This window comes from Syngnathus floridae, chromosome 2 (genome assembly GCF_059516105.1).
Source record: "Syngnathus floridae isolate MCC-2025c chromosome 2, RoL_Sflo_1.0, whole genome shotgun sequence".
NCBI classification, from domain to species: domain Eukaryota; kingdom Metazoa; phylum Chordata; class Actinopteri; order Syngnathiformes; family Syngnathidae; genus Syngnathus; species Syngnathus floridae.
The window spans coordinates 19,202,501-19,226,026 of NC_142414.1; the positions used below are offsets into that span (position 1 = coordinate 19,202,501).

The 23,526-nt window shown below is 39.6% G+C and overlaps 1 protein-coding gene across 1 annotated transcript in view; it reads left to right on the plus strand.

Annotated features, from left to right (window-relative positions):
* Positions 1 to 23,526, plus strand: part of plxna2 (plexin A2) — a 223,704-nt gene that overhangs the window by 19,290 nt on the left and 180,888 nt on the right. The window contains exons 3-4 of the mRNA XM_088368793.1: positions 18,831 to 18,957; positions 19,051 to 19,149. The gene's annotated coding sequence lies outside the window, so the exon portion shown is untranslated. The remainder of the gene's footprint in view (positions 1 to 18,830; positions 18,958 to 19,050; positions 19,150 to 23,526) is intronic.

Genomic DNA, 23,526 nt, shown 5'->3' on the forward strand with positions numbered 1-23,526 from the left:
CTCATGTCTGTTTCCTGCGTAGAGGGGAAAAAAATTATATCACTCTGACGTTCCTGTACAACGAGCAGCAGAAAGAGCGAAGAAGGGTTTGAAATGACTTTTTTTCTCTCGAAACGCTCTCTATTTAATTTACTCCTAAAGGATGTGTTGCCATAGTCACAGCCAATGGAAGAATTGGTGTATGAACACATTGTGAATTATTTGTTCATTTTAAGCTTTGTGATTCATTGGTAATTGTAAGGGCAATGTAAAATGTTGGACCCAGTCCATGCAATTATCATGTCTATATTACAGCCCCACAAAAAGTAACAATTTATATTTCAATAAGATTTGTTTTCCTCAAGAATGTAAAAAATTGTATAACATATAAAACACATATCTTTAATGTATTTCTACAACGTAACTGCAACTGTAATATATTGCTGTATGTGGAACACTAATGATAATAAATAAATGAAATATTTATAATTACATAATTTTATAAATAATTAATGTTCTCATTAAAATATATCAGTGCTCATATTGTTTTCAGACCGAAACCAGTACGAGAAGTCAATTATGAAGTAGTTACCAATACGATACTAAATACCGATATCACAATACTAAATACCGATACCACTCGTACTTTTGACACATAAAATTTCCCCCAAAAACAATGACTGATGCTTTAAAACTAAGGCCTACATATCCCAATGTAATATACATTTTCATTAAAATTGCCTGAAATTAATCTTCTGTTCATCTAATTTCAACTTTCTCTTTCCTGTTAGTAAAACAGTCAACAGACGGTAATCAATACTCGTATCGTCTTTAGTCATGAGTACAGATACCTTGATATAAGATTTGTATCAGCATTGATATTTTCTAATATATTTCTACCATATACCGATTCCTGGAAATGGATCTGTTGTAATTTAAAAATTCAGCCTAGCGGCAGACGGAAGCTAAGCATAACTTTTAGGAATTGTCTGAATAAGTAAAATGTGTGATCTCATATTTAGTTCAATGGTGTAGTTTGGCCATATGAAGCTAGGATTTCAGAGTTGACATTTTAAACTCAAAAGGAATGCCAAGATGCTTTTGCAAGATATGTGATGAGATTTATTCAGCCGGTGTCCTTGTCGGAGAGTTGAAGCTAATTGAGATGGTGGTTGTGTGGTGGTTGGCAGTTTTGTCATAACGAGCACACTGACTACAGAGTACACAATGCACTCATCTCATTCCAATGATTCCCTACTGTCTTGATGATAAATCTAATCTGATTAAAATAATTGAATTAATTGAGTCCACGCAGTTTCGCAAGGTCCATTTCTTTCTACCAGTGGACGAGCCTTTTTTTCTAAAATGGCTTATTATCATAAAACCACTTTTAAGTTCTTGCAAATGTGCCGTTCAGTGTTTCTTCAGTCTTCATCCTCCGACATAACTATATTTATCTTTGCTTGCCACCTCTTTGTTTGCTAATGTTTATTCTCAGTCCTGTATTAATATTGTTCTACTTGATAAGAGGATTTCTACCATCCAAAGCGCTCAAGTTTCTCAAATATTGACCAGAGATTATTTTATTTATAATCTAATATTGAACAACCTTAGCAGACATCAGGGACAGATTCTCGCTGATTGTCTTATCCTTGTAGTCGTATGGGATCCATATTTTTGTCTGTGTAAACATTGAGCAGGTAGAATAAAGTGGAACACAGCCAGTTTTGGGACGCTTGCCAATGTGTTCTAATTTCATAGCAATGATTGTAAATGAATAGGTCTCGCTGTACCCCTAAAACCCCGAATGACCTTACGTAATAATTGAATGTCCCTTACTGTCACAGTGGAAGGTAACTATATAATTACTACTCACCCTCAAGTGAACCTCATGGATTATGCTTTTTAACATTCTTAAATATTCTGTCAAATTAAAAGAATACAAAATCAATGTCTCTTTTGTAGTTTTAAATGAGTAGGGGGTTAAAGATATCAGATTTTTTTTTATATGCTTACGATCCAGCAACATCCATCTGTGCTTGACAAATTTGGCTTTTTGAATCAAGTATATCAATTTAAAACTGTCTTTAAAGGTCATTAACAGGTTACATCAATACTGAGAATTATCAATATGTATTGTGAAAATGTGTTCGCCGGGAAGCTTAGCACATTGCTGAATGTGCAACCAAATGCGGCCATCAATACATTTGTGTTTCTTTGGAAAGAATGAGAGCAAAGTATGAGCAGTTACTATGTTGCATAAAAAGTCGCAGCACGTTGAGTTCCAAAGAGCAGGTTTGTTCACTTGTTTAGTTGCTCTTGAGTATGCATTATTAACGCTACTCCTTAAAGATTTTCCATGAGGAAACGTCATGCTGCTTTGCTTCTAGCCATTTACTCTTTACTGCAATTGTCAAAGTTCGGACCAGTGAGCTTTTGAAGTGAAGATATTTTTCCAAAGAACCCCTCATGGTTCTAACCAATTAAAGATTCAATAAGCTCCATTTCTAATACTATGATCAAATAAGGACAAGCATACCAGACAATGGATGGATGGATGGATGGATGGATGGATGGATGGATGGATGGATGGATGGATGGATGGATGGATGGATGGATGGATGGACATTATCATGCTTTTCCTCTTTGCCATCACAAGTGTACCCTTGTGTTGTGACTTAAATAAATTGGCCACTTTATGAGTTCCCTGTGGTAAACTGACTCGACAACAAAAATCAAGCGTCCAGCAGGACTGGTAAACCCGTGCGAGTGCATTTTGATGTAGTTAATTACAAATGACTCTTAATTAACTAAAATTGTCAAACCCTATAAGTTACAGTGTTCCCACAACTCCTCATAACAACTCGACTTTTATTGATACCCCTTGCTTGGGTTTTTAAGCCCCTCCGATATTTTACATTCTTTCACCGTGTTTGGATAATTTTAATTTTCCTGATGACAAATTTCTATTATGATCCATTGGCTCTGCCCCCCCCTCCTTCCCCAGTAGCTGTTTATGTGGCCTAATAGCCAAGCACTGCAGCTATATTTCATGCGCGTATATTTCTTTTCTGTGTACTTACAGAGGCACGCAGTGATTGAAGTGAGGCCCTTAGCCATGACAGCTCCCGCCTGTGATATTAATGGAAGCCCACGTAATTGCGCACGCCATTAAGAAAGTACAGATGCTATCAGGGAGAGCACACATCATTATTTCTCAGTGTAGCACCTCATTAATATTTGTTGTTCTTTAATTTTATCCCCAACACACACACGCATACGCGCACACACACATGCCGCCTCCCTCCTACTTTGCAAGCAAGAGGGCTGAGCTGAGGATGCCAGAAAGATGAGTCTGCTTCACTCCAGGCAGATGATTTCTTTTCTTCTGCATTCAAAGTAGGAGCGAGCGTCATAGCTCTCACGTACCCCTGCTCTGTACTCAAAAACAGTTCTGAATGCCATGGAAGTGAGTTGCGGCGCCTGAAGCTTCCCTGATAGTTTCTTTAAAGGTCAGATGACTTACAGCAAGGTGTGATCTATTTAATGATGAACTCTAGTAACCCCTCGGTTCCATTTTGCTGGTCAGGTTTGTGACGGTTGTCTGTTCTGTGAAACAGTGGAATGAACTGTAATAGTATCGCTGATGTTTGTTTGCCTGTAGCTGCAGACAGAACTCGCAGATGTTTTGGCCTAAGGCCAAAGGATTGATTGTTTTTGGATTGAAATCGTGATCTCAGACAATGTAATCTTATGATTCTGAAAGCTGTATGTGTGTGTATGTGTGTGTGTGTGTGTGTGTGTGTGTGTGTGTCATGCATGCCACCTGTCAACTGGTTACTGGTCAGGCAAAATCAATTGCTCCTTGTACAGTGCACGACTAAAAATCCCAACAACCTCCAATGTTAAAGCTGCTTTAAAGACAGATGCAGCACCCCTCTTATACAGTCTCAATTTGGGCATCTTCTGAGGGTGTGAACCACTTCGCTTGCATTACCAGAATCTATGGCTTTGTTTACAGTTAGAAGTTTTAGAGCCACTACATTTATTCATCCCAATGCCGTTATCCGTGTTGTTTGCAATGAGATAACAATTCCACTGCAATTGTCCCGGATCTAACTAGACCAAGTGGGAATACGTTTTCCAAGAAGGATATGACTGAGACGCATCACCATCACTCCTCCCAATATTACTGTCATCTTACAGTGCTCCAATATAATTATTGCCTATGAATAATGCCGCACAGTATCTCCCTCTAAATGAAGGAACCTTTAAATTGGCCCCTGAAGGTTGCTCGATTCGGGAAAGTATTTGATAAAACGGGCTGCTTTGTAATATGTTTTGCTTGGGAATTTATTTCGTAGCGCTCAACTAAATTCATGGAAGCAACGCAATTTAGTATTTTATTACTTAGGCCAAAGGGATTATGCACTTATAGCCTCTGTTTGTTTCTCAGTTGGAAAGATAAAGTGCCCTGTAGGATATTATGTATGCTCTATTTTTTAAAACAGCCTCGGGTCACTGGTGCTTTCTATTCTTTTTCAAAGAAATGGACATTCACCTCGGCCGCATTGTGCAAAAATGATGCATCGGATGAGAGCACCACTTCATTTGCTGCTTGATGCAATTCTAACGCTCACATGCTCACGTTACGGTTGTCGCTTTGGTGGCAGACAGATTTATAGGAATATGCTAACTGGTCCACTTATGCAGAGATGCGTTTCATCGCTCTTTGATGTCAAGCTCATAAACGGACTTTGAGACAATTTTCAATTTTTATGCCGAATGTGATTGTTTGTCCTCCATTGAGTTGACATTATGTGGCTGAACTTGTTTTATAACATCATCTTTTGAGAAAATGTCTCCACAGTCCTTCAAAACACGTACTTGTGCTTTCTAACACATTTCTTTTTACTATTCAAGATAAGCAAAACTGCACAGCTCAGACAAGAAACGCAACATTTGTATTTAAAGTCTTCAACCTTTAATGATCCTCTGACAAAACTGAGAGAAACAAACTATTTGTAAAGATCCATAACCATATATTTCCTTCTGTAGTAGTGCCATTCTTTCTTCACTGAAATCTCTTTAAATCTGAGTTACATTGCTGCTTAAATCATTATGATTACTGTGAGCACACAGATCAATACTTCTGGTCCAGTCCTAAATCAGCTTTATAAGTCATTCGTGGTGGGTTTTATGAATTATTTGGCTTAGAACATGAAAAAAGTGCGATTTGTGTGCCCAGTACATATACACAGAGCGACCTTTAATCTGAAAAATATGGTATATGGAATATTTATGGAACAAGGCTGAAAAGGTTGGACTCAACAGATTGAATGTCCTAACAAACAAATCCACTAGTGTGAGACTCTGTATTGTTGTAAGTCACCCGTCAGAGTTTTCTTATTTGTGGTTGATCACTTAGGGTGTTATCTTTGGAATTCTACCTATTGTCTCGGAGAGTTTACTTATCCCAAGAGAAATGTCTTTCATTTGCAGAGTGAGTACACAGTGCCCGCAGGGATTCCAGTCTTATCCTAATGGTTACTCCGGGATAATTATTGGAATTTCATTCAGTCAAGCTAACCAAATCCAATGTTATTTTAGAATCTCCCCAAAGAGATGAACTACCTGAGTCTGCTGCATACGGCTTCCATCCCCAAGGGGTTAAGTCCTCTCCAAACACTTCTTGGCCAAACGCAAACACATTAATGAGGGTTTTATCTACTTCCTTTTCCTTTGACTCATCTAGCCCAGCTCAATTTCTGCCCTAGATTAGCATAATTTCTCCCCTCGATCCCTTCCTGTGTCCTTGAAGGTAGCTCGACGACTCTGCAAAGACTTAAAAAAATAATAATAAAATTCTCACCACAGCTTGAACCCTTTTGCGATAGTCCCAGAGTGGCCCAGAGTCAAGTGGCCTTTTGGGGCTGCTCTTTTTTCTCTTTGACCCTCATGTGACCACCCCTTGATATTGTGGCCCCTGCACTTCTACTCTCTGATCACACATTGACCCCTCTGGTCCCACTTCGTCAAAAATCTTTTGCTCAGGAAGGACTACCAAGTATATGCAATGGCCAACAAGCGCATCGGCGTAATTATTTTAACGGTTAGTTGCCGTCATTGTAGTATTGAAAAAATACGACATATATGTCAAAAATTCGTCAAACATTTGCTCCAGGGCCACATTTACGCCACTTTCCACTTTCTAAATGACGATACAATGATGATACAAGTGAACAAGTGATGTTTTTCTCTAATGCTTATAGTCTAGTATGCAAATGACAGACGCACCAGTTCAATTGGAGCAAAAACAATTGTCAAAGACATGGCTGTTATATTTGTCACAATATTCCTGCTTTAAAAAAAAGATACAAAAAATATGTATATATTTTATGGCTAATACTGCATGGCCAATGACTGTGACAGCAACTGTGATGTCAGACTGCTAATTACACCATCGCACATGTGGCAAAGGATTCTTCATGTTTTTTGTTGTCTCCTTAGAATCGTGCTGATTAGCAACTCTGTTATGGTCTTTCAAAAAAAATCTCTAATGTTGATTGCTAATTGAAAAATTAGAAAGTCAATTAGAAGCTAGAGATCCAATTAAAGTGGAATTGAAGGAAAAGCTGGCTCCAGACTCAATCAGCCTCTCTAATTGATCATCTCCTTAAGGCGAGAGAATGAGAACCCCCACCCCCCCTCCAGCCCCCCACCGTGCGTCATTCCAATCTAATTCCAGCGCTGCCATCTGACATGCTGATTTGGATTCAGCTGCAGTCTCTTTCCAGGTTGTGAGAAGATGAAAATAATAATGTTAGGTCACGAGGTGGATGGGAAGTCTCTCAAGGAAAAGTGACCCGGGAACCTCCTCACTGAGACATGCACTCGTTCTCTCAATCGTTTGGACGAGCTCGTGAGCTGGCAGTCGGATGTTTTCTAAATAAAGACTACAAACCTGAAACCTAAGATTGATAGAGAGATCTTTCAGCATTATATGAAGGAAAACGTATGTCCTTTCAGGTGCTTCGCGATCAGGTGCTTTGCGATTTTTGCGTCTGACGCAACCCTCTTTGCTTTTAATCGGCTGACAGTAGAAATACGAGGCAAAACTGTTTGATTATTAACGACTTCCTTGGGGATTTTTAGACATTGTCATCCATGCAGCTGTGCCTCCACAATGGGATTTCTTTGCCAAACCGCCTTGTGAAAAAGGAAATTTGTGTTGGCTACCTGTAATTGCTTGTTTTCTTCCGCTTCAGTGCAACATCATTTGCTCTGGGATTTTGCGGGCTCTGCTGACTTGTGCACATTTCTTATTTTTTCCCGCACGCAATTTTTCCTGCCTCCTGGCGACGACTGCAGAGATCCGTGAAAATGACTGATTTAACGTCGGTGTTGGAAACCTGAGTAGATGGAGAGCGGGAATTTAATCATACGCCAACGTTGCCATATGTGCACATTACCGAGATTTATTGACATGTTGATGCTTTGCACAATATTTTGAAACCTCCAGAATCAACCACAAACAAAGAAAAAGTTGAACAATTACACTGATGTATTTTAAGCCTATGTTGCATTTTCTCAAGACATTGAAGGCAACCTTCGCTTTTGTGCTCCATCTTCGCTTTCTCTTCGGTTGACAGAGAAGCGGAACGAACTGGATTTTCCTGCAAAGGTTTTTTTTAATCCTACTTTAAAAGTTCTTATGTGATGAAATATATGTCTTGGATAAAAGAAAATCACCCAAGGTCACACACAGCTTTATTTGACTTGTTCTGGGACCTGGCAAGCCAGAGCAACTAAGAAATTGCTGGTACAGCTCAGGAACCTTCTGATGCCAGACTCAGCAAAGTGCTCCTTTTTAAAATTGTATTGTAAGTTGCATGCGGATTTCTCATGCAAAATGACAAGTTGTGGATGGCAACACTAAAACATAAGGCGTCGTCATAAAGGTTTTAGAAGTTTAGTTGAGTGACATGATTGACAAAGCATTGACTTGACCCTTGGTTTTATCTTCCTCTGCTATCTCCTGTCATCTTAAATCCTTGCTGGAAGTTACTCACACAATTATATTTGAAACCCTCTCTTCTTTTGCCCCTGGAGCTCAGTTAAAATTGTACCATGCCTATGGGCCTGCGTATATCTGCGAAAAAGGCTTGTCAGTTGTTGTAATTTCACTTTGGGATAAACGACGTTGGACTCTTGAGTTGGCGAGTTTGTTAGGATGAGAGGACTAAATTGGCCTCCAGTTCATTCGTTGTGCTTTGGCTCTTATTTTACAGCTGGCACTCCATTCTGTTAAACAAATGGGCCGTAAAAAAATTACTTTCTGTAAAAGTCCTTTAAGAAGCCATTAGAAAATCAACAGTAATAAATTATGAACAGTACTGTAATGAGGTTGCCACAGAGGAACCTCATAGACCGAATTAATGTGGACCAGTCACAGACACCCGCTTTATAGCCTCACGTCTCATTCATTTCTTCATATTTTGTGTACATGAAAAACGACTGGACAGAGGCAAATTGTTATTGGAGCTCGAAGCTGAAATGGCCTCTGACCCATTTTCGTCACAAAGGAGCACATTTGTACTTTACAAACTGTCTGATGCTGGTTTTTGAGAAGGTATTCAAATACAAACAAAAGAAGGAGTGACCGATTCTGGGCATACCGAAATGAGTAGCCTCCTGCTTGGTAGAAACCCGGTTTTAAGGGATGACCTTTGAGCAGACTGCGGCGAACTCGAGATGGCAATGCCCCCAGCAACATTTGGGCGGTAACATTTGCATTAGATTCGCTGCATGGAAAAGAAAAAACACATCACAGGTTGGACTCCCCTCTCTGACAGCTCATCTCCTCATGTCTGAGTATCTTGTGGGTTGACCGCCCCACTCCGCTGCAAGGCCCCTGTAGCGGCGGGTGACGGCAGCCGCAGAGGCCAGCGGGCAGAAAAGTCACTCCCATCTGGTACAGTTGGATCAACATGGATCAAATGGGGGGGCCGTGGAGGCTCATGTGTCCCTCTCCATCAGTGACAAAACAGGCTTTTCTCTTAAAGGTCCTCTTCAAAGGTCTGACCGTTGGCACTTATTTTATTGTTCTGAACTTAAAAAAGATTTTTTTACCTCAACATTAACCAGCCTAAAGAAATACTGAACTAATTATTGTAGCTCAAGAACAAATATGTAAACACATTTTGTGTGTGTCAAATGTTACTGACTCAGCGCGAAATGCAGCTTGGTCACTCTGGAAGGGGGAATGCCGCTCATCTGTGGTCCCTTCTTGAGCTTTCTTCATTTTTCTCCCAGGAGGTTTTTTTTTAAAATTTTCCTTGACTGGTTAGGATGTTTAGATCAGAGGCTAATATTTCTTAAGCTCTGTGAGAGTCCAATTTGACTTGGCTTGACTTTTAAATGTTCCGGAACGCTCAAAATTTTTGAGAGCAAATCCTTGTTTTGTGGAAGAAAGCCCTGCGGCATACTAACATAAGTGTATGCAGATTCCTTTCGAGCTAATGCACAGCTTTACTGAGTTATAAATAAGTACTCTACTGTATTTATGTATTGCGTCACTCATGGTTTTGAAAAAGAGTTTGGAAAGATGAAGTAACACAAGCTTTTCAGCAGAAAGTGTCGTATTCTAATACTGTATTTATAATCACTGACAAGTAAAGAAAAGTACAAGTTTTTTTTAATTATGCATCCATTTCCATGACCCTAAAAAGGACGTTGTCGAGAAAGCGGACAGATGGCATTGCAAGCTGGTGGAAGTCTTCCACAATTTTATCACTACGGACAACATTTTCTACCAATACGTCGTGACTCATAGTTTCTTTTAGGCTCCACCTCCTTAAAGTCAACATGTCAGCTATTATATGTACCAAAACCACAAGTTTGTGTGTTTGCAGTCACGTGTGGTCAGTAAATTCCAAATCAGAATCTTGTTTGTGTTTTAAATTGCGATTTTAATTGTGCCATACTGAGTACCTATGACAAAAGCGAATTTCACTAAATCATGTAAGTGAAAAAAAATCCTGAGGAAAAAGCCTACTAGAACACCTCAAGTTTATTTGGGGTTAAGTGGCTCTTTAAATAGTGGCAGCCCTCTCATTTAATATGAATTTGAATCTGAATTTTGGTTTATTCACATTAATAGTGGAAATTATTTACCTCAACCTCATTCTTTATATCACAATAATCTGGCATTTGAATAGCGGTGAGTAGAATTTTTATGACCTCTTGCAACTTCTTTGCAAAGGTTAATAGAGTTTCTGGATGTCAAAAGGTCAAACTGCAAAATGAGCTGAATTACCTTGAAGACCTCCCCTTTCTTTCTTTCTTTCTTTCTTTCTTTCTTTCTTTCTTTCTTTCTTTCTTTCTTTCTTTCTTTCTTTCTTTCTTTCTTTCTTTCTTTCTTTCTTTCTTTCTTTCTTTCAGAATTGTAGACACTGAGAAAAACAGGTGGGACTGATGCTGAAGAACTTGACATCATATGTCAACTGTAAAATGAGCCATAAATATAGTACAATTTAAAAAAATAGCAACCAATGGCCCATAACACAATGAATGTCAAACATCTCCTCGAAGCAGATGCTGATTTGGTACCAGTCCTCCATATATTTGACTCTTGTCTCTTGTGGCTCATTTCCACTCCTTCCGCGTCTAATCCACATTTCCTTTGGTGATGAGACGCCCACTAATTGCTCCATGTTCTGCCTGAGTGTGAAGGTCACTGACAGAACCAATCAGGTGACTTAAATTACTCATTATTGCTGAGTGTTTATTGGCTGGAGGGTCAGTGAAGCGTGCAAGCTCTCCTTGCCCTTTACACAAAGCACACGTGCACAAATACACTGGCACACACTCGATCAGCTTTTAATCACAATGACACAGAGACTGATTGCTAGGAGTCACTTTCCTTCTGTATACATTTACACTCTAGTCAATGCTTCAATAGTTTCTTACTTATTCATAACAGGAGAAATACAGTCCTTCTGTCTGCTTCTGCATTTGAGCATATGCTTTAAGTGGGCTCTAAGTGACTACCCCAGAAAACCTGAATAATTCCAATTATTAGCACATAAATTCACTCTTAAAATTATATTGCAAAATAGGACCACATTATATGTTTTAATCATTGCTATATTATATACTGTAATTAGAATGTCACTGCTCTGCAAAGGCCAAACAGTAAGTAATCTAGTAAATAAATAAAGGAATGAATGGATAAATAAATAAATAAATAAATAAATAAATAAATGAAAATATACTAGACACCCTAGTTCAAGGATGGTTATGAGCTGTGTGTTCATTTAATCAGGACAAAACAAAAACAAAAATCTCTTTCCCCATCCCTTGCAATTTCCTTATTGAAATGGAATTCATCGCAGATGTGTTTTAGGACCTACACAGTTTTCCTATCTCCATGTAAATCCTTAAATCTTACTGGCAAAGTTTTCCTAAAGCTTTGTAATTGGCAGCCCAAACTGCACTTGTGGACAAAAGGCCATAAGTTGTAGAAAATATTTGTTTTTCAAATAACCTTTATATGTACTGATATGGCCTTGGGTTACTTTCATGTGAAATGGTAAATGCTAAATGGGCTTGCACTTGTATAGAACTAGTTGACATAGACAACATATCTTGATAGTCCCATAATCAGCAAGAATTATAACCAAATTGTACTGCAACTGTGCTTCAACAATATTAGTAACTTGAAAGTTAATATGGTGCTATTGATATGCTAACCATGTCACCCAGACTCTCTTCATTCACCTCCTGATGATGGAGCAACTTAGTGTTCAGTATCTTAAAAGTCTGCCGAGATTCATACTTTTACTTTATTGAACAATGCTCCAATTCAAATAAAAATGGTTCCCTGGATGGCTGTTGGCGTTCCCAATAGGAATGTCTCCACAACTACTCTGATAACGGCATTTTTCTTTGTGCCATTCCAAATAGATGTCAAGCTTGTCTTTGCCGCCATCCCTGTGAATCAAAGGGAAGAACGGTGATGAAAGTGAACAAATGAAATCAAATAAAGCAGGGTCACACATCACTGGAAGGGCAACAAATGGCTTCTGAAGTGGAAGTAATTTTTCCCCTTGTGTCTGGACAAAAATGGTGGAAAAAAAACATCAAGTCTGGTCAGAAAGCAAGTTGTCATTTTGCCTAAAGCACAAGCTAAGCGCATCCACAAAAATGTAGGTCTGAGCGGGACTTTGCATGGCAGAGGAGGGTCACTCTTTTCTAATGAAAAAGGACAGTTCTTTTGTGAAAAAGCGCTGAATGAGCTAAATCTCGGCCGAGGTAAAGCTTCATAAATCACCTGAATTGTATTCTTTTGAGTTGCTCTCTTTCTATGACAAACTGGTTTACAATTTTGGGTGGTTCTTAAATCGATGGTTGGTCCCTCCTGGTTGAGTAAATGTAAAAAAAAATATAGATCCATCAGTTGATGTCTGTAGCTGCAAACATTAGGAATTGCAGCCTCACTGCTGCGACGGAAAAGAAAGGGGAAGTTTTTAAAACAGGATGACATCACAGAAATTGCCTCTGAGTCTAGCGGGGGATAACATTGACAAAAGTTTGTGCTGCGCATTTTGCAGTCTTCTGTAGACACATCTCCACACTTCCACTTTACACTGTGGCATATTTGAATATCTATCATTCTATCATCAGGTGAGGATTGACCCCTTCCCAGATCTATTATGTCTGCCATTTGTAACCCAACCAAATAATTTTAAAAAATCCTTAAAATCAGTTAGAAAGGGGCATCATTAGTGCTCTCCAGAAAATGCTGTTTTATATTTAGGTCAGGTAATTATTTCAACACCTCAGATACTTGCTCTCCAATGACTCAACTAATTCATCAAAACCGAATGCGTTACCTCAGCAACCGCTGTTGTGATGTCCCCTTTTGCTTTTATACAACCTCTCCACCTTATCGGTCCACCGCCATCCGATGACTGACTGACATGACGTGTTGACAGGTTGTTTATGAGTCACAGCGAATGCTCGCCAGCGGCTGCAGGCCATGTGACCTCATGGGGGGGGGGGCTTTGCTTATCCCGACTCTGCGGTCCCTCACCCTATATCCTGCTCGCTTCCAATGGTACAGGCCTGTGGGGCTTGGCACACGTGTGACATATAATTGATTCATTAATAATGTGAACAGATGTTTTTGGTCCACTCTGGCAGAGAGCCATATTGCCAGTTTGCTATTTTATTGCCCACGGCCAGGCTGGCTGAATCTCATTAAATGTTTACTCACACACGAGACGCGAAGGTGACACATTTTGGGACTTAAGTAAAATAATGGAAGAATTGCGGTAATTAACAAGGATGAAGGATGTTGTGCCTCTTAACAGGGAAAATGGATAGAAAGGTTTACATAATTATGGAGCAGCTATGCGAGGAAAAAAAGCAAGCGGGGTGCATAGAAAATATCATATTTGATAGTGGCAGGCCCATGCAATCTGATTCATTTTTTTTTCTGATATAAGACTGGTATCTTATACAAATATCTTATCGGAGTTTGGTAAAATTACATGATGAACCTAATGGGTTTGTCAAAACAAAAATGCATCAGGGAATATCATTTTTGGAATAATGGAATTAACAATTACCATACTTTTCGGACTATAAACCGCAACTTTTTTCTCAAATTATCAACCCTGCGTCTTACAGTCCGGTGCGGCTTATCTATGGATTTTTTCCGTGATTTTTGTGATGACTTGATCCCCTTTATACACACGTAAAAAGGCTGTGGACAGCTGTTGTGCGGCACCGCTTTGCTGGGCGGAGGGATATGCAACACGGTCACTGGGGAGAAAAGTGGTGTGTTGATCGCATGTCCATCCGCTAGGCAAATAGTGCAGTATAATTCACACAAAGAAGAGATAGAACGAGATCAAGATGGACATGACTGAAAGGAAGCTTTTATACACAAACTGTCATTATGGGGGACAAAACAAATGCATATTTTAAGTTAAAGGCAGTCGATTTGGCCCATTGTTGATGACATCGTGTTGCGTCACCCTTTCCGTTATTTATTTCCCAGTCACGTCTACTGTGAAGCTATACGTGTAGCTCGCTAGTTTAATGTAACTTAGCACTTCATGCATGAATAAAATTAGCATGAACAGACGCTCATCCTGGAAAATGCTAGAAGAAATGCATAAAAGCAACGATGAAAGCGAGACTGGGAAAGTGTGTGGCGAAGGATATCTAACGCTATTCCAATTGGACACTGAGGAGGAAGACTTCGATGGTTTCAGTGCACAGGAGAAAGATGAAGACGGCTCTACTTTTACTGGTATGTTTTTTTAACCAGCCCTGTTAGTGCTGTGCTACCGTGTTGCTGCTGTGTTACCGCCGTGTCACAGGCAATGTTTGGAAAGAAATGTTAAGGTATGTTATTAAAACTTTAAAACTTTCTGTGTACGGTCTTTCTTTGTAAATAACTCGTGTGCATACTTCCGTGTTGCTGCGGTACTACTGCTGCGTCACAGGCAGCGTTTAGAAAGACATGTTAATGTGTATGTTATTAAAGCTTTAAAAAGGCTTTTTGTGTACTGTCTTACTTTGTAAGCAACTCGTGCGCACGTGCGACTTATAGTCCGGTGCGGCTTATATAGGAAGAAAACTAAAATATCCCCGAATTTTAGATGGTGCGGCTTATAGTCTGGTGCGGCTTATAGTCCGAAAATTACGGTAAAAAATATAAAAAATGGGCACCTATGGTCGTGTAGTTTATGCTAAGGCTCGAGTCAATAGATGGAGTTGGATGTGCATGCTTATTGAGACAATCCAAGTATACGATGATTTATTGTCTTCGTTTTTGCCAGACTGCAACTAAACTATGCATGTAAATGTCCTGACTGATGATCACCTACTGAGAATTGCACACGCCCCAATCGCAACCTCTCAGGATTGCCATTAATCACCATGTAGTGGAAAAAAAAAGGAAAAAAAAACAGGTACCATAGTAGCACTCAAATCTTCAGTTAATTGTTCACGCGGAGAATATCAGTGGTTAGCTCTCTAAAGGGATAATAAGTATTGTAGCAGAAATGTGAGATGGAGAGGAAAGGCTTGAAATATAACGACAAAGGTCTAATTAATGTGTCTCCGTGGCAGCTTCCGAGAGCTATCCATTAGGCTTTCATTCAACAAAGTCGACGGCGCTTCAATCTCACTTTCATTGTTCCAAGGAGAGCTCAGCAATAATAACATGATTGCAGATTGATCAAGGGAAGGTTCAGACGGGAAGTGCATGTGGCGAGGAATAATAATGGCCCCGCGTATCTGTGTCGAAAGCTCTCCACAAACGGGATTGCGGACACGCTCACGATTCAGAACATTTAAAACTGCTGCAAATCAATTCGCGTTTCCCTCCCTTGTAGAGTTTGACATAAACCATTGAGGGTTTTTCGCAAGGCGAGAAGTCCTGCCGGGAGCTACTCGGCCTTTAACTTAAAGTCAAGGCTCCCCGTGGCTGATAAGGCACATTGGGGACCGCAGCCGTCTGCTAGAAATTAAAGTGGAGTCTTATAAATAGTGCGCTAATACCCACCGCCTTGTGAGGCCGCGTCTTGGTGTCTGTGTACGCCGCATGAGGCCAAACCTTTTCCCATAACACGACGCTTCATTTATTGTGCAACAAATCTCTTCCATAAGGGTGTTTCTTTTCTCACCGTTGTTTGTCACATTGAGCTCAAGCGTCCCAATTAAATTGACACGGCTAGGAGGATAAACAATCCAGTACGTAAAGTAAATGCTGCTCATTTCTTGAACTTGGGAAGATGGAAATAGCATGTGTGAACCCAAATGATTATCATACTTGACGTAGGTTGTAGCCCAGTGATTATTTTTTCTTTCTACATCAGCCATCGCATCTGGCCAGAACGCAAACCGTGAGAGGATTTCTATTGCAGCATGAAATTTGAGTAACTCATGTTGTAAATTACATTGTCTTTGAAAATTGTGGCCATATTTAAAGACTTTTCCGACCCCTCCAGCAACTTACTAACAGTGGCTCCTAATGTTAGCATCATTTTTATTTTTTGAAAGGCCCAAACAATTGTAATTTCTGCTTCAACTTTTGTTTCACATATAATTTAATTGAAAACGACAAACGTATATCTACACAGGTAGACGCTTATTAAAACAATACAAATTACTATGCTGAAAAGATTCATGGAATGAATATCGAATGCTATTGACGACTGGCAAGGAGCACGCATGGCTCTTAAACTTCTTGCTAAAAGAACAATGTTCTGTCCTTGCAAGAGAACACACGTTATTGCATGTGTTGTGTTTTTAACAATTGGACAAACAACCACTTGTCGGGTTTTCACATTGATGCAAAGTGAAGATAAGCATTTTTTTTCTTACATAGTCAATGCTCAGTAATGAAGGACAAGGTTTTACCTTCAGTCCGTCTACCAAAGGCGCTGTGTCAATATTGATTTGTGGACTATGGGGGAAGGGAGGTGGGGGTTCTGGACGGACAGACAAACTGCTGCCACCTTCAATACAATAAGCAAACAAATACAGGGTACCAAAGAGAAAAAACTTATAAGTCATTCACTTCAGCCCAGGAAAAACTAGGACATTTGTTCTATGAATATATTTGCTTTGCTTCAAACTACAAGCTAATCATGACACAGAGCCCAAAATTAATTATACTGAAATCAATTGTAAGTCGCAAGAAGTTTAAAAGCTACTGAATGTATAAACTTGAGTGATTGTACTTTGAATGAGCTTTTCACTCGGCTTATCCTATTAACATAGCTGACTTTATGTCACAGGCTGTTAGCACTGGCATCATGAAGAATGTGCCTCAACGATGCCTTGATGGCATCCCACAAGTGCAGACAATGATTTTGTTCAAAACCATTAAACTTGTTTCATTTAAGTTAATGGGAAACAGTTAAAGCATCTCAATATATGTTTTTGAACCGGACCTTATTCCTTTTAACCGAGGTCTTTTGCCCAATACCACGATCAATAAATCCTTTTAAAAAATGTTACTTGTTGTGTTTTATCATAGTAGTCTTTGTCCCATTTAGTCTTTCGGTAACGTTGCTTAGGAAGGACACCCTCAGCAGAGTGAAGATTTGTTGGCTCCCGCCTCTCCTGGGAGGCCCTTTATAACATTTTTTACTAGAGGCTCATTAATGTTTTACCAGAGTAATAAGCCCCGTGCCCTGAGAACGGGCCGCCACCGTGATTATGGTGCACATATCCATTAAAACTGATGAGCTCTCATGTGACGATGGGAGCTCTGCATCCACAACAAACACTCCGATTGCTTTTGTTTAAGATTTGGAGTGTGCAGGCTACAAAAGTGATTGGCACTCCATCCTCCAGGCTTGACAAACCGTTTTAGTTTTTTGACTCCAAATTAATGACTGCAGCAGCATGAAATACCACAATGTTTTAAGTAGTACTACTTACTACAATATATTCAATATATTATTCAATACACCACATTGCAACAAAATCCCTGTCAGATTGCTGGATGATTTTCCATGTGTTGTTTACTTGTATGTGCGTTGTGAACTCTGTCTTGTCACCCTGGGATAGTGAGAAACGTAATTTCGATCTCTTTGTGTGTCTTGACATGCGGAGGAATTGACAATAAAGGAGACATTGACTTTGACTTTGACTTTGATCTTACGTGACACTCTTTTTGCTTCAAATTATTTTTTCGTCAACGTGTATATCCTTTCAGATTGCATTCAACTCAGTATTACCGCCATTGTCATTACCATGACATGTCTTTTTGCTTGATGCTAACCTCTGCCATAACTAATAGAAATTCACTCTTGTACTGGTATGTTTTAGCAGTTTTTTTCATACTTAGTAGGTACAGGTTTCATTAGTTTGATTATATATTTTTTTACTATTGCCCATATGAACTGGGAAGTGTTCTACTGTAGACGGTCAGAACAACGTGAAGGCTGGAGCAATTGGCTTGGTGGCACATTCACACTGAGCGTTGCTGTAGTTCGAGGGAACCACCCCCCCAACTACTACCCCCACCCCAACTAGTTTTTACAGGATTAACAGTAGCATAAATGGGTTAGTCAGTGCTTTGCCGTGCGTGTGGCCTTCCTGCAGCTGCACGCTGGCCGTGTGCCGCTGCAAGCTTTTGTGAGCTGGACACCATGTGGGAGATGCATCTTGTCCTGCCAGCGAGCCCTCCGGTGCTGGAGTGGCCCACGCCAGTGCGGTGCTGCGGGCCGTCGTTAACATTATTGACAGGTGGTGCATGAAGCCAAATGTCCTTGTGAGGACCCTGAAGGCAACTTTTCAAACTAAAGTTAAAGTCCAGCAGAGTCAATCAAATGTTTTTCCTCCTCCGCTGTAATAACCTGCAGAGCTGTGACAGATAGGAGGAAGAGGCATTTTCAAATTTAAAGGGAAAACTGACTTCTCAAACATAACGTCACGTCGCAAGTCAGTATTCAGTATTCTGCCGTTTTGCCTCACAAGTGTAAGCCTCGCCGGCTTGCAATAAGGGAACTCATCATCACATTCAGCTAAATGCCAGGGGGGAAGAAAACTCAGCAGAAATGATAAATCCCCGACAAATGTCACCCAACCGACTCACATTCCATATGTTTGCACTCTGGCGGGACTTCTTGCATCTGTCATCTTGTCCAGGTGAAAGTGTGGACTGGTTTAAAAAAAAAAAAAAGAGCCGTACGTGACACATTTACCTGCTGGCATCTGGCAAAAAAAAAAAAAATCAAGATTCTCAAGGTGGCGCTCTTAGATTTACTGAGCAAATATTCAAGCAGATGTTTATAGGCGCTTTTTTTTATTTTTGGCAGGTAACGTCAAACAGATTGTGCCTCCTTAGTGATGACGCATAGCTGCTGACACGGCAACAGATGGCCTGCTGGATGCGCAGCCTCCCTCACATGGTCACGTCTGAAGATGGAAGGGCTTCACTTGAAGGTACAATTGGTCTTCCTGTGGGCTGTATACGACTTCATTTTTTTTGTTTTACAAATAAGCCTTAATGGTGAACACATGCTCCTGGGATGACAGGTATTTGTCGTGCCAAGCCGACTGGGATGAACAGTGCCTAAAATGTGTTGCAACCGATCCTGTGTCGGATGACGTCACTTCATAAACTGAAAGTTCAAGGTAAGAGGAAAATTCTGCCTTATTTTGAAATTTTGAGAACAATTAATGAACACATAAAATTCACAAACTTAAGAATTTTGATTATTACATGCAAAAACAATTACAATGATTTTCAATATAGAAATTATGCATGAAGATAATTTTGAGGAGTTTTTTATTTCTGGGGGGGGTACTTTTGGTGCGGTTTGTTTAGCTAGGTTAGAGCATAGTAGTCAAACTTTGAGATAAACAAAATCACCTGCTACAATTCCAAATGATCAAATGTAGTTGTGTTGTGGCCAAATGAGCGTGGCATTTGCTGTGTGATGATTTGGGGAGTCAGTCGGAACGGAAGCAGGTCCACACATGGAGGCTTTAAAGCAGTATGCCGAGATCAGGGGCCAAGCTGTCTCCTTGGCTGAAAGCTGATGGCACCGCTGGGCGAGCTAAGCGGCATTTGGCGCTTGAAATGGCACCAGAACTCAACACCTGCCCATGTCGCCTTCCAAAATTTGATGGCATTGTGATGAAGCGTACATCCCGCTGACGACACAAAGGTTATGTTCTGGTCCATTGCAAATTTTAATCAGAGATGGTTTTTGGGTACTTCAACTTATTTTGGAGTCAGATTTTTTGTAGCAAGTCAGTTGTTTGAGGTGTTTTTAGGTCTTACACAAAAAAACCTTCAGAAACAATTCTTGAACTTAACTCTTAATTCATACATACTTCTAAATATATTACTCTTATATTATATTATTATTTGATCTTTACGATTATTTTGAAAACTTGATGTGCTAGTGAAAAAAATAGCGCAGATTCAGAATCAGAATCAGTCCAAAAAGTCTAATAGAGTTTATTTGCATCTCTAATTAAAAAAAAAACACTTGACGAGTATTATTTTTATAGTTCTCGTCTTTTTTTTCTCCTTAGACTGACATCAAAATACGGTAGCAAGTTAGCAACCACATTTGTGCTTCCCAAATCATTAACTTTTTACCTTGTCACTGTTATGTAGGATAAAAAAAGAAAAACTTTGTTGTATTTTCATCATCCATGCAGGACGTCTGTCTGAATATACCGTAGAACCGCAAATTTTCTTTTCAACTTTGATTGGAAGTCGATAAATGTCTGGCTCAATACTGCACCCGAGGGACAATAATGTGAAGGAGGAGGAGGACATTATTGGTACGCTGCCGTCCACTTTGGCCCACTCGAGACTCAAACAAGATAATATATCCTGAATCCGTTCGTGACCAAAAGTGATGTTTTATTTTCCAAAATAGTTGATTTTTTTTTTTTTTTTTTTTTATCAATAGTTTAATTCATTTTTTTTTTTGTCAATTAGTCGAGTCGTGTCTGCACTGAGGGTTGATCGGCATGGACTAATTTGTTTCTGGGATCATGGGATCACTTTTCAAATGTCGCCGCTTGTAAGAGATAGACATTGCCACCTGTCTGGCTTCAGCGATCAGCCAAAGGTCAGCCCGCTACGCTTTTAAAATACTGCCCCAGCCCTTTTTCATGCATGTGTCGGCATCAAATGAGGCTTCCACAAATGGAGCAAGTCAAGGCTCTGACATTTTGTCACAGTCCCTCTCGGTGGAGTTTGTTATGGGCTAGTTCAAATGAAAAGTTGAAAAGTAGCCTGTTGTCTTGGTAGAAAATCAATCTGCTTGATTGTTTTAATTACTTTCATTCATTTGTATTTAGCATTTGAATAAAAAATGCAAGCCAGGCCTGAAAACAAATTAATGGTGCGGATTGAGATTTTAAGATTTGAGGACCCGCAAGTGGAAAGTAATTAACCTGAGTCTCAGGGTTCCCGAAGATTAGATAAAGCCATATGTTTGCCGTCACTATCATCCAAAGTCAAGTGAGGATAGACTGTGTATTAATATTAAATTAACGAACAAGAGTCATTATGTGAGCTCCTTGAGTAGATTGATGATTTTTTTTTTTTGTAAAGTCACATCCACTTCAACCCTCACTCGTTTAAGCATCATCCATCTCACTTAGACACGGAACATAAAGACGTCGCCTTTATTGCCGAGTCTAGCGCAAGAATGCTGAATTATTTATTTTATACAGCTGTGCTACTGCAAAGATCCGCAACATTGAACTGTAGTTTGACCAGCCTACAATACAGAGGAAGAAGAATAGAAAGAAACATCCTGCAAGTCACAATTTAGTTTTGTTAGTTTCCTAGATGTTTGGTTAATAAGCTCTTAATGAGTCATAAAATGCACACTCTTGGTATTTTGTGCATTTAACATACAACTTCTTTCATGGTCAGAAATTAACATTTTGCAAATTCTCAGGTCATGAACACAGGCTTGAAAATATCTTGATGTTTGGAGGTCCTCCTCATTTTCTTCATCCACAACATAGCTTTGCTTCTTTGCCCTCAATTACTGTGTGATCAAATAGGATTTTTTTTTTTTTACAGTGTAAAGTGAGACATTAAACAAGGAAGCATCTTCTGTGGTGCAGTCATAAAAATGAAATATCTCAACAATACATTCATAGCACATCTGATCTCCAATGAATTCACTCAACTATTCTCATAAAGGGAAAATGCATTAGTGGAAATTGCACAGCCTCCATTGAGTTTGAATACAATGACTGTAAAGCATAAGCTGCCAGATAATTAAATGGACCCTGGCAACACTCAACACACAAAAATGTAAAGCGAGAGAGCTTAGAGCACACAAAATGGAAAAGAAGGAAAAGGATTTAAATCATTTTTTTAGAATAAAAATTATAAGTCGACATCCTCTGGTTTTTAGTCAAATGTGAATACTTATGTTTAATCCAACATGGAAGCAAAACAAATCATCTTTGTGCTTTATACAGCTTGAGAATTTCATGTAAACATTGTACAGAAAAGAGATCAACATTTTTGTTTGCTCATTTTCCAGTTTTTTTATGTGCTGTAGCAAACAAGATGTTATCTGAGCTCAGAATTTACTGCTGACACACATAAGGCATCAAAAAGCATAATTTTTTTTTATTAGAAAGGCCAGGACCGCAAAGTCAGACATCGCCTTGTTGTTGGATTTTACTCATTGATGGTAGACTGACTCCACATTTCGTGACCTATTAATTTGTCGACGTGCATTATCAACAGTTTTGCAATAGTGCCGCTCAAGAAACCGCAGGAGGCAATGTGTTTGTACGTTACAATTCACTGCCCACAAATGAAGCCCAGCTGGCGGGAAAAGTAATCAAACCTCGTCGACAGAAAATTGAATAGTAACATATTGATGTACTGTGTGCGCTGCATCCGTACATCACTTTTAAAAGCAAACGTCCAGACAAATGTCCGCGGCTTACTCAGCCCTTTTTCTTCTTTTCATGTTCCTCTTATTGTGATGGATGCCTGCTGTGGGGCCCCCCTGACCTCTCATTGATAGATTGACGCACTTCACAGTGCAATAATCCAGTGTTTCAATGCGCATCTGCGGTCCCAATACAATTTGTCACTGACAGGGTTCACATTCGAGCCACCCCCCCCACCCCGCGTTAATTGTTTGCTTCCTAAATTGATTGGCTCACAGTCCCCCAGCCTCGTAAATATCAGGTAATGGTGCATCGCCATTTTCTCAGCTGATCACTCCCTGAGATAAACCCACCCAACATATATTGACATCTCCAATGGGCAACTTGCTAACTTTTGTTACGTGAACAGAATGTCATCCGACATCCGGACAAGAAGGCGATTAATTGTGAATGACATCTGACACAAGCTGGTTCAAAACAATCTTTCAGCCAAACAGTCGAATTGGGATGAAAGGAAGAAGCCAGGCAGAACTCGAAGGGCTTGTCCTTCCCGTTGAAGCCTGATCATCTTTGTGCACTCGTCAGCTTCGCTTAGTGTCCAGAGGTTGTTTAGATTGTCACGGGCGCTGCTTTGGGCGACGTGTTACTTCATTTTTTTGTGTGTGTTGTTGTTGTTCTTGTGAGTGAGGTTTAAAAAAGGACCAGCTACTTTGTTCAAGACCATGGGTGAATCATTTTTAGACTGGCAGAAGCAGGATTGACTCACCGATGCCATCATACGGCTAAGCTTTTACTCATTCTTTTCATTTTCTTTTATTTTTCATTGTAACTGCGTTAAAGATGATTTTTAACTTATTTGAGCTGAAAGATCTTCATGGTCCTTGTCAGATGACACATTTGATAAACACTGAATGCTGACGATGCATTTTTAGGGGTCCTGAAGCATCCCTTAATTTGAATGCAAGTAGCCCTTTAATTTGATTTATTTGGTTTGTTTTGATGTAAACAAACTGGAACGGTAACATACAATATTTGTTGTAAAACTATTTTTCCTCCAAATGTGTTCATGGAACATTTTCAATTTGTATCTGAAGGTGCCACTATATTTCCTTGTGTCAG